This window comes from Somniosus microcephalus, chromosome 13, assembly GCF_052327205.1.
Source record: "Somniosus microcephalus isolate GS21.2 chromosome 13, FLI_Smic_1.0, whole genome shotgun sequence".
NCBI lineage: Eukaryota > Metazoa > Chordata > Chondrichthyes > Squaliformes > Somniosidae > Somniosus > Somniosus microcephalus.
Window position 1 is genome coordinate 159,367,832 of NC_140999.1, and position 16,925 is coordinate 159,384,756.

At 42.8% G+C, this 16,925-nt stretch overlaps 1 long non-coding RNA gene across 1 annotated transcript in view; it reads right to left on the minus strand.

Annotated features, from left to right (window-relative positions):
* Positions 1-1,436: 1,436 nt before the first annotated feature.
* The window catches only part of LOC147108708 (uncharacterized), a 38,058-nt gene continuing 22,569 nt past the window's right edge, over positions 1,437-16,925 (minus strand). Inside the window, exon 3 of the long non-coding RNA XR_015080731.1 lies at positions 1,437-2,154. This is a non-coding gene — a long non-coding RNA (uncharacterized LOC147108708). The remainder of the gene's footprint in view (positions 2,155-16,925) is intronic.

The following is a 16,925-nucleotide window of genomic DNA, read 5'->3' on the forward strand; positions in this document are numbered from 1 at the left end:
GGCAAGGAAACATTTTCTTTAAAGCTACAACAGTTCATTTTCTGTGCTCAAGATCCATTCTGGATCATATTTAAACTTCAAGAAAATGATCCTAGCTCTTTCTTATTTGTTACCAAGCTATTTTGTGGTGGTTTTAGGTAAAAAAAAAAGCTGTCTGTCATTAAACAATGAAATTACACAATTAGTGGCTTCCTTTAACTGCCAAATGATCATTTGACTGGGGACATTTTAATCTGCAGTCTTTCATTTCAAAATGATGCCACTTATATCAGTCACTGGTATAAAATGGTGGCCATGTAGGGCCCTACTAATACAGAATCAGTGGCTGTCTTATGGCACAATTTTAGGCAAAATAGATTTACTGTTATATTTCTTTCACTTGCCTCAGGGATCTTTAACTAGTTTTTGTTAAATGTAAAACAATATCTAGTGGAAAAACCACAAGCTATACATTTTATTTTATTTATTTTTAAAATAATTTTATTTTAATTTACAGGAAATGTTTGCTCATAAAAGTATTAAGGAAATGTAACTAGTGATTGTAATTCTATGCCTTGACAAATACTTCCTAACTTTATTGTTGCTTTATGCTAGAAGAACTGTCTTATTCTTTCCAACAGTGCTTTTTTAGTAAGTAATCTGATGGGAAACTAATGTCATTTGTCCAATTCCTGTGTTTCATTTATTCTCCCCCTAAATTTATTAACCAATAATTGCACTACCAATATGTATTCAGTGTATTCAGAACTTTGCATCTAGCCGTATCAATCACATTTCATGTGCCACAGTGTCAAACATGCAAATTTCTGTCACATTAAAAAAAAGTACTAAAAAAGCCAGTTCCATCTCCAATCGACCCGAACATCTGCTAATACTATTCAACCTCTAATTGATGCAAAAAATACCATCTAATTGACTTCAGGAATCACACTTTTAAAAAGGAAGCGAGTCTGACCTCTAATTTACCTGAGGATCTGCTAAGGCTAATCAGCATGTAATCAGATTCAAGAATACAGATCAATTGCACCTTGTAGCCTTAAAGGGACGCACAGCTATGCTTTAGTAACAGAATAACACATTGTATAGTACATGGTAAAATGCTCCTGTCTTATAAACCACAGACTACCTTGAGCAACACCATGGGAGATCTGCTAACGGTCATTAAAAAGCTAAACGTTGTCACGATTATTGTTTTGTGTAAGAAAGATTGAGATTTTGTAATGGTTCTTTATGCATTTATACAGAACAAAATAATGAACATAGATGGCAAAAGTGTTCAAAGTTTCCAATTGCCTTTTAATTTTAATAATAAATATAGTCATCACATGCTCAAACTTATTTCAGCGCTGTGTTTGTCAAATTCATACGGCAGATTTCTTATTTTGTTTTCTCACCATGGTGTCTCCCTTCTCCTGAAAATGCTGACTTCTCACTGTAATATGATTCCACACCAGGAACCCTCTTCTAGCTATTATTCATGTGTGAACCTTGACAGGGAGTGTTATCAGGCTGTTTATATTTGGGGGCAACACAGCCAGCCCTGATCCTATCCTCACCCAACGCCTACACAAGTACACCTCCAACAAGGGCCAATGGACAGCAATCACAAGTGGGGGCCTTGACCAGATTCCATTTCCTAATCTAAGGGGGCTGAGGTAGATTCCCTGCTGCCAACCCCACTGAGATCAGTTAACTCAGCATAGGCTGGGGATGGAGCCTGCAACGTTCCTCGTCTGTTTGGCTCAGCTACTCACTGGATAAACTCACTGACCTATCAGAGGAGCAATAAGGCATTCTTAATTGGCTGAACCTATGCAGCCACTAAATATGCTGCATCTTATTTGCCATATGAAAGACTGGGATTTTCTTCTGACCAATACCAATGAAGACAACATTAACAAATCTTGGTATGCTTCCTATAATAATCAGTATGTTTGTCAGCTGCTAACTTGAGCTCCCAGCAGGAAAGTAAATAAACTGAAATCAAAACAACATGTTACAAGACATTGAAGCGTAAGTGTAAGTAGAAATGTGAAACCCACCTCGAAAACTGAGCTGTTTCTTCATTTGACCAATAGTTCTGATTCTTTCAGTAAATACCTATTGAATTCTCCATTAGAAGTTGCCATTTCTGTGAGAACATTAGGTGTTTGTCTGTTGAAAAGTAAACAGTGAATTTAGTCGTATATGATTTGAGTTATAGCTTTTAATATAATCAAGGTTACGTGATATAGTGTGTTAAAATATCTGCTTGTTAGGAGATTGTCAACAAACAAATGCAGCAGTAAATATTTTTGTAATTTATTTATAAATTTGCGCCTTTATGACTGAATCTCAAAGTACTAAATCCATGAGTCCACAGGAATGCACAGCATCAACAATAGCAATGGATGGTCATGTCCCCATTGGCTGTACATACTGTTGCTTAGCAACGTGCATCATTACATTATTCTGTTTTTTTGGATGGGGTTGATTCTTACATTTTAAATTATTGGGCTGGGGAGGGAATGTATATTTTTTTTAAATCAGTATTATATTTGTTTCTCCTTCTTGACACAGCAACCATCCTACTCCCTCAGATGCTGTAGAACTAAAGTATAATGGAGCTGTTGTATTGCAAGTTAAGAGTCTGGTACTTGCTTGGATAAATATGAAGATGGCTCCACATCAGACTCTGAACAGTCTAAGCACAGGTTATACTTTTAATGTCAGCACAGGTCCAATTGGCTTTTTGCCATCATAAGAAAGAATTTGGACTCTCTGGCAACTTAATGTACACGTGTCACTGAATGCAGTTATACTACAACTGGTCACTTTGTAGTATAACTGATCTTTAAGAGAGAGTTAAGATATTACACTCAAAATTCAGAGAATGGTCAATATAAGTGTGATAGAATTACCAAGTGTACATATTATACAACACACACATAAAAAAATAATAGTATTTTGGATTTTAAAAAATGACAGAACACAACACTATTCTTATTTTATTTTGAAGATAGCATTTAAAAAAAATCTTCAGACAGCTCAGAATGAAATGTGTTCCATTGTATAGTTTATGTAGTCATTAGATATTGAACTATTTTAAGGGCGCCAGCATAATGTTCTGGTATTTGAATTCTGATTCAGTGACAGTGCTGAACTTAATGCAGCAACCTTTGCCACATGTACATTTCAGTTAAGAATGCGAGCTCCACTATTTAATGCTTGTTTCCCTGTCTACTAATGCTAATTCACACTTGGTAAAATCAATTTTATTACAGTCCTTAATGAAATAAAAATCTGCTGAATATGACAGTGTAATGAGGTGGCTTCACAAGCTTCAATATCAATTTCTAAGTATAATAGTTTTATCTGCTGAATCTGCACTTCCCACTGGTTTTTCATCTACTCTGCAGGCTTTTCAGTCATATTGACTGACCAGACTATAACTATGTAATTATTTATAGACATCTGTAACCAAAACGGGGGGAATTTCACTCCTGCACTCTAGTGAGCCTGTAGAGTATTGGGCCTGCCCCTAAAAAGAACACTGTTACTAAGCAACCACCAGGGTTGCCATGGTGAATCCAAGTGAGCAGCTGGTCCAATCAGCATTAACTCCAGGCTAGCAAGAAAAAGTCTCTGAATTTCATGCCAATACACGCAGGAGGAAAAACTGTTCAGGCATGCATGATGCCGAGTGTATTGAGTACAACCTGCCAGAACTTAGCAAACCCAATGCTTCAAACAGCAATTACACTGTGTGAACATCACTGCCATTTCTTTCAAGACTGTTATTCGAACGTTAGAATATGAAGACAGATTTAGGAGAAACTTCTACAATAAGATACATCAGATAAAAGCCTTGCTTAAATTGTAGCAACATTATAGGATATACAAGCTTCAAAAATCATGTGTGTCTTCAGTCACCTCCCCCAATTCATTCTTCCACCCTCGGTTCAGTGTCCAAATTCACCTTACGATGTTTGGCTATGCTAAATGTATTATATAAGTGTACACTATTGTTGTCCAAATCATCTATTGACTAAATAGTAGATCACAAGTCCAGAACCTTGTGTACACTGTTAAATCATTTATACTAAGCACATTTTAATTAATGATGTACAATGACTATAGATCCTATACACGTGTATATACACTAATAAACATCCCTATATTTAGAATTAATATAAGCTGACTAGGTTATTTTGAAAATGTTTTTCACATCATATGTGAACTATTATACACTTCACATTGAGTGTTTTGTTTGTATTTAGGGAGAGCATTTGCACTATATTCACACGTTTAAAATAAATGTGTTTGAAAATTCAGTATTCATTTTAGGATTTTTCACCATTCTTCTTTGAGCTCACAGATGGATAACTGATTACATTCATAATCTTTCACATTACAACATTGATCTGTATTATGAATTGTAAATATATTTGGTGGCCCCTGTCCAACTTTGTACCATTGATTTAAAATGACTAAACAATGAGAAATATTTACAGAATAAATGTATCTGTGGTGCGTGCCCCATGAAATCCTGCTTAACTATTTCAGCTTCAAAAATTCAGAGTGGTAGTGAACTCCCCCAGATACTGTATTTTAATTTGCTGAGCATTAGTGCTCCTTACTTGCAACATAACACTTGCAATGGAAGAGTCTGAGATGATTGCTTTCTTTTTATTTTAGTATTTGATAGACTTAAAGTTAAATTTATTTTGATGCACAGTGATTCTGAACAAAACAGTTGGGATTTATCTCAATCATGTTGAATCTTTTATTTCGTCATCGAATCCAGTATTCAGAAAATCAACATGTTGCGTATTGTGTTGTTAATATAAGTTTATACTGTCAAACAGGCTGTGAAATGCTTCTTTTTTGAAGTCCATTACATCCATTATGCAAGAGAAAGAAAGGGTAAAATGTTTAACACAAGCTCTGAGCAGCTAGGGAGGCATAATGCCCTGCTCCAAATTCAGATTTAGCTTCAAATGCAAATTAGGGCATGTCTTCCCCTCCCCCTCCCCTGACACACACTTTAATCTGCTGAAGCTGTAATTAGGAGTGAAGGAAGCCACACACTGGGTCTTTTGAACCAAAGACTACAGAAAAATACAGCAAAGAATAGAAACGGAGAGCTTTGCCCAGCACAGAATGGAATGCCATTAAGAGAGACCATGAGCTCTATTCTATCCATAGTGAGGGCAGGATCAGGACCGATTAATGCAAGTATAGACTGCAGTTAAAGTGAGGATCTTTGCACTTTAATCATTTCTAATGTTCTGGCTTGCACATCTATCTGGGTTATTCTCAAATAAAAGTGCAGCAAGCAGTGCACACTTTACAACAGGCAATCTATTCTAATGTCCTGAACCAAAGCCAGCAACTGCAGAAGCCCACATTGTAGTGCTCTGTGCTTGCTTACTGAACCAGAACAATACCAGTTTATAGGACAATAATAAACTAAAAGGATGTGTTAATTGGCTATAAATGTCCATTGTCATCAAACAATAGTATAAAACAAAAAACTGCATCATATATGCGGAAAGTGTCATATCAATTTTCCCATCGTCCTTTAGCATCCAGTCAAGCATTTAAAAGGCCATTGTCATCCCAATAAAGTGACTTGCATAACATTTTACTGCAGTTGTAAATAGAGCTATACAATAGTGTGATTAGTGACTTCAGTGAAAATTTTTAATTTCAATGTTTCGCACAAAAACTGCATTACCATAGTTCACACTGCAGCTGCTGTGCATAGGCAACTTTTCCCTTGAACAAAATGATTGCTCTGAAGTGGAGTCCCTAGATCAGGTGGTTCCAACTGTTGGCTAGTTCTGTTGGTGCCATTCTTGATTCTGAGTCAGGCAAGCTGTGGGTTCAAGCCCCATTCCAATATTTCAGCATACAAATTAGGTTAACACTCCAGTGCAATACTGAGTGAATGCTCCATTATCAAAAGTGGATGAGCTATTAACCTGATTGAGGTGGATGTCAAAAGTTCCATGACACTATACAAATGTTACTTTTATACTATGCGAGATCCATGCTAGCACCGCAAGTCCCCAACACACAGACCTTGTCAGTCATCTTGCAACCAAAAAGTAAGAAAGGGTAGAATGCCATGGAGGTTTTCCTGATCTTCCACTGTAACTTCAGTGGTAGATCGGCAGAAATGTCAGAGAAATGGCATATATGCCATTTCTCCGGGGTTTCCGTCGATCTTCCACCAAAGACATGGCGGACAATTGGGAGAACCCCTGCATGAATTAACGTTGAATGTCTTCCCAGCTGGCAGTCTTAGCAAATTGGAATAGGTTTTCCTTCGGGTCATAGCCAGCTGTGTATGGGCTATGCATTGGAAAATGCTAATGCTAATACTGGTCTCTCATAGTATAAATCAGCTAAAGAAAAGCAGTGTGTTCTCCTGGTGCCCCGGCCAATATTTCTCAATCAATACTACCAAAAACGGTGGTCATTCTTCCAATTGTGAGATCTTGTGTACAAAATGGCTGCTGCATTCAGCTACATATCAACAGTTACTACACTTTAAAATAATGAAGTGTTTTGAGACATTTTTCTGGAGATGTGACAAGGTGCAACATACATTTTGTTGTTTCAGTAAATCAGCCTACCTAAAAATTCTCCCAAACCTCCTTATCATGATGACTTGTTTAGAACTTTTAATTTAGCAATTGAGTTACAAGTTACTGCTGTATTTTATCATAGACAATTTTCAGGCTGTTGTGGTGTAAAGCAGATTAGACAATAAGTAGCAGGAAGTGTTTGTATTTACTGCCCAGCTAAGAATGCAGCATGTTCACAGCATCTTAGCTTAATGCCAGTGACAAGTTGAGCCACCTAAATCAGATATTAATTGAAATTATTAGATTTCACCTCATCTACAAGTAGAAATTAGTTGTTTGACCTATGCTAATGATATGGTATCATAGGCTGGTGGTGGTAACTGAAGAAAGTGGACTAAAAAGTCGAAGTGCTTAGAGAAGCGATACAAAATTTACTCTGGTCAAATAATTTCTCAATATTGTGAATTTTTTGGTATAAAATCTGATCTCCCAAGCCGAGAAGGGCACAAGAAAGCTTGGACTTCACTGTGTTGCTGAGCAACAGTATAACTTTTCATTTGTCACAAGATCTTCCATCAGTCATTCTCTGTGGTTGACTGTAGATGAAGAGGGCCTGCAGATTGACATATGCATTAGGCATACAAGGCAGATGTTAGTTCTTTGTCATTTCCACCACCCAAAGGTTGCAGAAGGTGGGAATGAGTCTGCTTAATCTTGCCTTTAAAAATGTTGCGCTCAATGGGTGACCTAAATGTTCCATGTGACTAAGCATTCAAGTGTGACATCTGCACCAGATGCAAAACTTTTATAAATATTTTCATACGTGTATATATGATCAATTATCATACACGTTACAGTAGTACTCTTGTTTTTAAATACTCTTTCACTGTGGTATGTGTCATTCCTTTAGTGACCAGAACTACTGCGACATGCAAATATTGCACATACCAATGTGCGTTAACTTTATATATTTATAACTATTACATAAGGTTATAAAGAAAGCAACTAGAGTGATATAAATTTCAGTTTAAAACTAAAAATAAATGTTTACTTTACCAGTAATATTTTTATGGTCCTTGAGGTAATAACATTTACTGTTCTCACTTTTCTTTTACTGCGCTATGCCACTTTTTCAATCCTATTTCACATGTAGATTTGAATGTTTCAACTGTTGCCTGCTCACACTTGAATGTTCCATCACATGTGAAACTCTTTTGTTCTGGTCCTGTTAACTTTTAATATACCTGTACATGCACGGATGGCTTCACTTGTGCCAGTTATATCAGAAATATTATTTTCTCTACCTAAATATTCTATTTCCATTGTGTTCATTGAGAATAATGCAATGCAAAGATATTTCATTGGGCAGCACTGTTGAAGAAAATCATCACTGTTTTATGATGCCTCAAGATACTTTAGACTGGGCACTCTCATTTTCTACCATAAATTTTGTCAAGTATTAAAAAAGCAACTTGATTGTTTTGTTTTTAATCAGTTGTGTTGCTACGGTCTTATCTTATTGTGTCTTGTAGACCTAATTAGTCAGAATATGCAACATATGGTAATTTAACTTGGATCGCTCTTTGCTCCAAATAAATGGCTCAATCTGCATTTTAATCCACCAATGTTTAAAAAAAAAACACCATGTTAAACCTACATTGGATTTTCAAGCAGGCAGCAATATTGCCTAAAGCAGCCTTTTGCTTGTATTACAATTGTCCACATGGAAGTGATTGGACCTTAAAATTACCAACAATACATTTATAAACCCCATATGCTCAAATAAACAGGCTGTTTTCTAACACTTTATCTATATTCACATCTTTTTCAGATGTAATGTGGGCCACGGCCACTCCAACTCCCCCATCTTGAGATCGCCCTCCCCCAGACCCACCTTCCTGCTGGCCAAGTCAGCCTCTGGGCTGCGCAATATAATGCTGGCCCTGCGAGCTGCCACGGGGATGCCCATTCGGGGCATGCAACCCTGTATCAGCATGGTAATGAAGCTCGGCGTTGGAACGGACCAAGTCGCCCATCTAAGAGATCAGAAACCTTGCCCATCCATTCCACGGGCTAACCAACTGATAGTTTAAATCTACCCTAGTGGATGCTATCCTTTTTGTAAAGTTATGATAGTAATCCTTGTGCACTACTATATGGTATTTAAGTACTTAAAAAAGCAGAATTGCTAACTTCAATGTTTTGGGGAATAAAGTACAGAAATATTACTTTTGGATTTATAAGGTTAATGAAACTGACCATTAACTCTCTGTAACAAAGAAACTAGCAGTGTCTCAGCAGTCAGCTTTAATCTGGATAAAACTCCACTGACTGAATTTTAATCTCCTTCCCAGAATCCACTTCGCTAGCTTCATTTGCCCAGTCCAATATGATCGTATAAGTCTAACGATGGAATGAAATGACTCCCGGGCTGGTTGTTCAAGTGGTTAATATGCAAGATCATAGCAACAGCATTTGTAATGATATGCTACAAAATTTGCTAGAAATGTTTCAATAGGTGATGATAAACTGGAAAGCCCATAAAAATGTTTAACATGAACATAAAATGCACAGGCAGAACCCCTCTGTACAATACTCAAATGTACCATCAGCTCTGTAACACACCCCAAGTCTGGTTGTGGTTTGTGAAAATCACCTTACATGGAGGGTGTGCTGGATAATCTCAGGGTTCTTTTTGTCCTTGCAGCAGCTGGTTGGAAAAAAAAGCTAGAACTTTACTGGTCAAATTGACTACATTAAAAAGAACTTCAAACAGGAGAGGTGAACAATCTAAGGCCTAGAAATTCAGTATCGCCACGTTTGGGGCGTTATAGTCGAGCGGGCGCGAAATTTAGCGCCCGGCGCAAATTATTGCCACCTTCAGCTAAATTGACCTGCTTCGCCCCAAGAGGTGCTTGGAGCGCTAAAGCAGGCGCTGCACGACTGTCCTAAGGTGCTAAGCCGGAGAAGCGAGGCGCTACCACCGAGGGCGGGCGCAGCGCAGGTGCGGCCAGTTAGCGATTGCAGCCAGACACGCTGGCGCCGGTCAGCTCTTAAAGGGGAGGGTCGATCTTGGATTGCAGCCACACCCTGCACATCGGAGCCCTGATTCTCGGCCTGGACAGACCTGCTGCCACATTCTAACACCTAGGACCATGGAGAGGGCCAGGGAGAGAGCGCAGCGGTTCAGTGAGGGGGCCCTGCAGGTTCTGGTTGGCGCAGTGGAGCGCAGGCAATCTATCCTGTTTCCGGACAGTGGCAGGAGGCCGCTGCCCACTGACTGCCCCAAAGCTTGGAGGGAGGTGGCTCACAGAGTGACCTCCAGCAGCATGGTGCCTAGGACCCCTGTGCAATGCAGGAAGAAGTTCAACGACCTCACTCGGGTCGTCAGGGTGAGTACCCTTTCCAGTATCCTCTTCATCCCTGCATGTGCACCTCACTTTATGGCCAAAGGGTCCTGAAAGCCCCAATGGCCAGCCCTCATCCAACACCTATGGGCCTTTCATGAAACTCACACGCACATTCAGCACTTTACACACTGTAAGGGCTATTCGACCATGGGAGGCAGTGCAGCCAAGATCAGGGCTTCATACTGTACTCAGAGCCCATCCTTTCTCTTGCAGGTCAAGCTGGCCCATAACAGGAGGCAGCAGCAATGGACCGGGGGAGGCCGGCCTCACCTTAAAGAGCTCAGCGATCTGGAGCAGCGAGTCCAGCACATTATGGCAGGCCGGATGATTGGCCCCGTCGCCACTGGAGATGCCGACCCCGTTCTGGACAGCAATGGTAAGGTCATCACCTTTTGACCTCTCTCCTTCCACTTGTGCCTCACACCAGCATCCTTTGCCACTATCGAACCAGTACAGTGCATTGCAGCACTCATGCCTCCCTCGCTGCCGCCCTGTCCTCACGCTAAAGCAACTCTTGTACCTCCCTGCTTTCGGATGGTGAATCGCCAGGTGAGGAGGCGGGCCCTCAAGCTACCACTGTGAGTGATTCTGAAGGCGAAGAGGAAGCCGGACCATCAGTGCCACCCTCAGCCGAGGCAGCCCATGGCCATAATGGGGACACGTCTTACCTGGAGGGGAGCAGGGGGGAAGGGTCTGAGGAGGGTGAAGCTCCAGGGCCCAGCGGGCTGCAGCAACGCGGGGGGTGGGTAGGGAAGCTCAGCGGCCTTCTCCCCGGAGGGAGAGTCTGGCCTCCAGTCCTGCTACAGTGAGCGCAGAAGAGGTGCGGCTCCTCGCTGAAATGGGCACCCAGGCGGAGCAGAGGCACACTGAGCTCATGGCTGCAGTGACAAGGGTGCCCGGATCCATTGAGTCACTGACAAGGAGTGTCCAGGACTTTGGTGCAACACAGGCAAGGAGTCTGCAGGACTTCGGTGCAGCACAGGCAAGGAGTCTGCAGGACTTCGGTGCAGCACAGGCAGCTTCCATGCAAGTGCTTAGTGGTGCAATGCAGTCAGTGGCTGGTCTGATGCAGACACAGATTGAGGCCACATGAGCACTGACTGCTGCCACCCTCGCTGCATCGGGCACGAATCGCCGGGGCCCTCGCCGCGCCGCAGAAGGCCAGCTGTCTGTGCTTCAGCAGATTGCTCCGCATGCTGCAGTGCTGCCCCGTGTGAGTGCCAGTGTGTCGTCTGACCAGGGAGTGCCTGTCCTCTGTCAGGATGACAGCATTCCTGCTGCCAACACTGTCACTTCTCCACTGCAGCTGCCACCACCCGTAGGACAGACTGCTGCCGCCCATGCAGAGTTGGAGCAGTCAGCAGCCGGGCCCTCCAGACCCAGAGCTGGTCCAGGCCGTCCCCCAAGGGCATCTGCTGACTCAGTTTCTGACACTCAGCAGCCTTCCCACAGCCTTGCTGCAGCCACTGGGGTCCCATTGTGGAGGAGCTGCAGGGTGGGAAGGGGCCAATCTCACAAGCGAAGCAGATCACCCTCGAAGGGCAAAAAGTAGGAGGTGTGGCAAAATGCTGTTAATTTTTTAGTGAAGGCCGAGGATCGTGGTCATTTTTTGTTAACTCTTTTGTTCATTGTCTCCAGGTTGTGAGAGCCAGTTATGTGTCTGAAATAACAACAGAAAATGCTGGAAATACTCAGCAGACCAAGCAGCATCCGTGGAGAGAGAAACAGAGTTAACGTTTCAGGTCTGGGACCCTTCATCATTTTTTGGGGGTTTCTCTGTATTACTTTGTCATGCGGGAAGGGCACACAGTTTGTTAAATAAAGAAGTGTCTTTATTCAGATTGTGCATGTTTGCTCTTTGAACTATTTGTTGCCTTGACCGGCTCAGGGTTTGCGGAACCGTTCCATTCATGTTCTTTCAATGGCACAAGCCATTCCCTCAGAGGGGGCCTAGAATCGACTTGCAATAAGCCGCTGATGGATGGCCCTTACACTTTGTGCCTCCCTCCCGTCTTGGTGCTCCTCCTCCTCCTCCTCTGCTGGTGCTCCAATGTCTGCTGGCAGTGGCTGAGTCCTGAGGATTGCCAGGTTATGCAGCATGCAGCACACTACAACGAAATGGGAGACTCGCTCAGGCGAGTACTGAAGGGCTCCCCCGGAATGGTCCAGACAGCGGAACCATTGCTTTAGCATGCCGATTGTGTGCTCAATGATGTTCCTGGTCGCTTGATGGCTCTCATTGTATCGTTCTTCAGCTGGGGTGCTGGGCACACGGAGCGAGGTCATTAGCCAGGTGCACAGAGGATAGCCCTTGTCCCCGAGAAGCCAGCCTCCTGGGTGAGCCGGGGCTTCGAAAAGGTCTGCCACAGAAGTCTGCCGCAGGATGAAGGCGTCGTGGCTGCTACCTGGAAAGCGGGCATTGACAGCTAGTATCAGCTGTCTGTGGTCACACACCAACTGCACGTTCAACGAATGGAACCCCTTCCGGTTGCGGTAATCCTCGGCATTCTCTTGCGGCGCCCGCAAAGCCACATGCGTGCAGTCAATGGCGCCCTGGACCATGGGGAAGCCCGCTATTCTTGCAAATCCCATTGCGTGCTCTTGCTGCTTGTCCAGGGTCATGGGGAAGGAAATGTACTGACGTCTCCTTTTAAAGAGGGCATTCGTGACTTGGCGGATGCAGCAATGCACCGCGAACTGGGAGACATTGGCAATGTCCCCAGTAGTGGATTGGAAGGAGCCGGTGGCATAGAAGTTGAGAGCCACCGTCACCTTTACTGCCACCGACAGAGACATCCTGCTCCTCAGCTGAGGCTGCAGATCTGTCTGAAGCAGGTGGCAGAGCTCAGTGACCACCTCCCTGCTGAATCGAAGCCTCCAAATACACTGCTCCTCAGACATGTTGAGGTAGGAGAACTGTTGGCGGAATACCCTGGGAGGGTAAGGCCTCCTGTGCCGACGCCTGTTGGCCCTCCTCTCTCTCGGCGTCTCTGAGCCCTCTCAATGCAATGAAGAAACCCAACATTTCCACCCATTGCAGCCCCCATAGTATGTGGCCACTCAAGGTTATGGCACTGAAAAATCAATCCAACTGCAAAGTTCTGGGCCGAAGCCAGAAGTACCTGTGCGAGCGCTGACTCAATGCAGAAAGCTCTCTCCCTTTGTCTCTGCAAATCTCTCTCTCTCTCACACAAGGAGTGGTCCAAAAATGGCTACCACTAAGAAGCCAGGAAGAGCCCCCTTTAAATAGCAGCCCCCCAGCCTCACAGCGACTGGGAACTGTTCCAGTCAACCAGTCGCTGGGAGCGCCAGGCGGAAAGGAGGGGGGCACCACTGAATTTCCGGTTCGGGGCGCCCCAAGGGCGTTGCACCATGAAATGACGTCAGGATCTGCGCGCGCAGCTGAGCGGGCGTTGCGGTTTTGCGCCGCCGCTAAATGTCCGCTCAATGTCGCGAGAGGCGCAGGTCTCGCCGCGCCCAGGCGCTAGCCACTTTGCGCCCACTTATCGCCCTCTTAAGGCGCTAACGGGTGGCACAACCAACTGAATTTCTCCCCCTAAGTGTTTTAGGAACTCAGTGAGGGAACCAAATATTTTTTTAAATGACAGAAACCAGGACTAGTGCAGCTGCTCTAGGCAGTTTAAATTATATTTTTATTTATGCCTCCATGTTATGTCCATGAGTCACCTCTGTCTCTGGACATAAGAGTCAATTAAATGATGAGCAAAGTGGTAACAGGCACATTTCACTATGTGAAATACTGTAGTTTTATCCTAAGTAATTCCCATACTGGAAAGCATTAAATTATATATTCATGATTGTGGCCAAGATCAATTTCTAGCAAATATGTCTTAATGTTAAATATATTAGTCTACATCTGCAAAGAATGATGGTAAATGATCAGCCAATTATGAGCCTTGACAGCAGTTCAAGTCAATGATGATAGATTTCTACTTTGATTGTGTATGTACTGTGGCCACATGCTGACCAGTAGAGGGGTAGAATTTCCACAGGTATTCCCTTATCCCCTGCTGTAACTTCACTGTAACTCTGGGGTCTCTTCTGACGGTATGATGGGAGATCAGGAGAACCCCCACGAAATTACAGTGCTGATCCGTAATTTACATCTGATGTATGACATTATGTCAGCTGATCCTGACCTGATTCGTGCTATTTTTTTTGAAAGATATATGTAACGCTTTAACACAATCATTTTCAAAGGTTTGCACAAAAATTCTGGATTGGCTTTACAATTTGCAGTATGGAGCGACATTTATTCATCTAGAATATATCAAAGACAATTGCTATTCATTCCCACAAGGGCTTCCCTGATCTCCCACGGAAACTTTGGTGAGGGAGCAGCAAAAACACCATTTCTCCAGGGTCTTCATCGCATTAATGGTGGGAGATCAGGAGAACCGCCACCCACCCCCACCCCCGCCAGAAATTCTACCCAATAAATTAGGGCATGAAAATGTCACAGTGCAGAAATCAGACTTTCTTGCAGATGCAGGCAATCTTAAAATGCTGCATGCTTCACAGCTGGAGCCTGAGACTGACGAGCATATCACAATTTGCAAAGTTCCTTAGACAAGCAAAAATTAAATTCTGAATGAACTGTTTACTGTTTACTTAAGAAATAGACGATGTGGCCTTAAAGGCATACAGTTCTACTTACCAGAAGAATACATCTTGTATTAAAAGGTATAATATTTCTGTCCTTATGAAACAGCACACCATCCAACTTACTATGAACAATGCCACAGAAGACCTGCTCTTAATACAATAAAAATGGTACAGCAAGTGTGCATTTCCTGTTCACCACCCTTCAAATGCGATACTACAAATTTCTGGATCACAATTAAAAACAAGTATAAAGAAACAAAGGCAATCATTTAAATTGTAAAAGGCCAAGGTTTTGATCTTCAGCCGGAACTGCAGTTAAATTGTGACCTCAGCCAATGTTTACTTAACAGAAATTAGATTTGGAGGCCTTGAAGGGACAGCTACACCTTATTAGCAGAATAATACATTGTGTATCACATGCCATAACACTCATATTCTTCTGAAACGGCATATTACCCAACTTACCATTAGTAAAACCACAAGAAACCCACTGGTCCATTAATATATTACAAACTGTATTTCAGCACATGCAGACATCATTCTCTCGAAATCACACTTTATTACATAGATGCAAAACAATCTTAAAATGCTGAGTACTTCTGAGCTGCAACCTGAAAATGATTAGCATATTTCTGGGCGTGAGACCGGTGCAAAGTTTACCAATTTAGCAGTGCGACGACATGCGCCCAAATTACTCCAAGCATTGGTCCCACTGCTAAATTCCTCAACAGATGCCTAAAACAGTCATTGGGGCCCCTTAAATAGGTAAATTAGGGGCCTTACACCTTTTTAAAATTCATCGGTGTAATATATTATCACATGGTTTGTCACATGGTTTAGTATGAGCATGCTCAGTTCACTCTCTGGTCTAATAAAGCAAGCAGATGGACTAGCAACTCATCCTGTCTCTGCCCTTCATTTGTTCGACCCATATATATTACATTTTTGGCAATGACAATGGAATCCCAAAGCCATTTTTAGGGATCATGGAAGGACACCGTGTTCAACCTTCCAGTGGAAAAGTTTAAGGTGAATTTGTGACCTAAACTGAATTTTTTGCGATGTTTTACTGTTAATGCTTAAGCAGAATCGTCTGTGCTTCCCCTTCATGTGTATGTATACACAGCAACCGTAGTGTTGATTCTCACAGTCCAAAGATGTGCGGGTTAGGTTGATTGGCTATGATAAATTGACCCTTAGTGTTAGGGGGATTAAATACGTGGGGTTACGGGGATAGGGTGGGATATGTGGGGGTTACAGGGATCGGGTGGGATATGTGTCGGTGCAGGCTCGATGGGCCGAAATGGCCTCTATCTGCACTGTGGGGTTTCTGTGATTCTGTGTGATACACAGGTAGTGTGCTGAGTCACACAGGATTGGGACAACCATGACTGCGCCTATGGGATTCATTGGAAGTCTTGGCATGTATGACTCAGCTCGCAAACCATTCAGTTCTTGCATTGTAGCGGTACCACCGAGTGTCTCTTACTTATTGTACATAATAATTCCCTTTAACTATGTTTGTATAAAGTTTGCATGTACAGGGCGTTGCCCCTTTAAGAACGTGACCTAACGTGATGACGTCACGTTGCACAGCACGTGACCGCCCTAAGCGCAGGCAAACGCGATGACGTCACGGCGCACATCACGTGATCGCCCCAAGCGCGGGCAAACGCGATGACGTCACGTCGCACATCACGTGACCACCCCAAGCGCGGGAAAACACGATGCTGTCACGACGCAATCCACGGGACTGCCGACTCAGTCCTCGTGGCGTCCCCGTTCGGGTAAGACCTGTTCCAAGGCTCTCCTGCATCGATCCTTGTTGTTTTCTGTACTTCGTCAAATCCTTCATTAAAGACCTGTTGGATTGTTTCTCCTGAGTCGACCTCAGTGATTTGGTTAGGAATACGTCTATTCCTACACAATAACATTATTGAGACCAAAGGTGCAGATAAGAATGTCCAGGCTCAAAATAAAGTAATTCGTGAACGTAAAAGTGCAATTTTTCTAACGGAGATCAGGCCAGATGTCTATGGAACATTGACAAATCTACTCGCGCCAGGGAAAACGAAGGATGCGTCGTTTGAAGACATTGTCGAGAAACTCGAGGACCATTTCAACCCAAAGCCATTAGAAATAGCAGAGAGCTATAAGTTTGGTACCAATGACCAAAAACAAAGTGAAACCATCAGTGAGTACACTGTAGCTCTTAAAAACCTGTCTTTGCATTGTAACTTTGGCACATTTTTGGATCGTGTGTTGCGAGATAAGTTTGTGTGTGGTCTGGTGGATGAGCGCACACAGTCCAAGT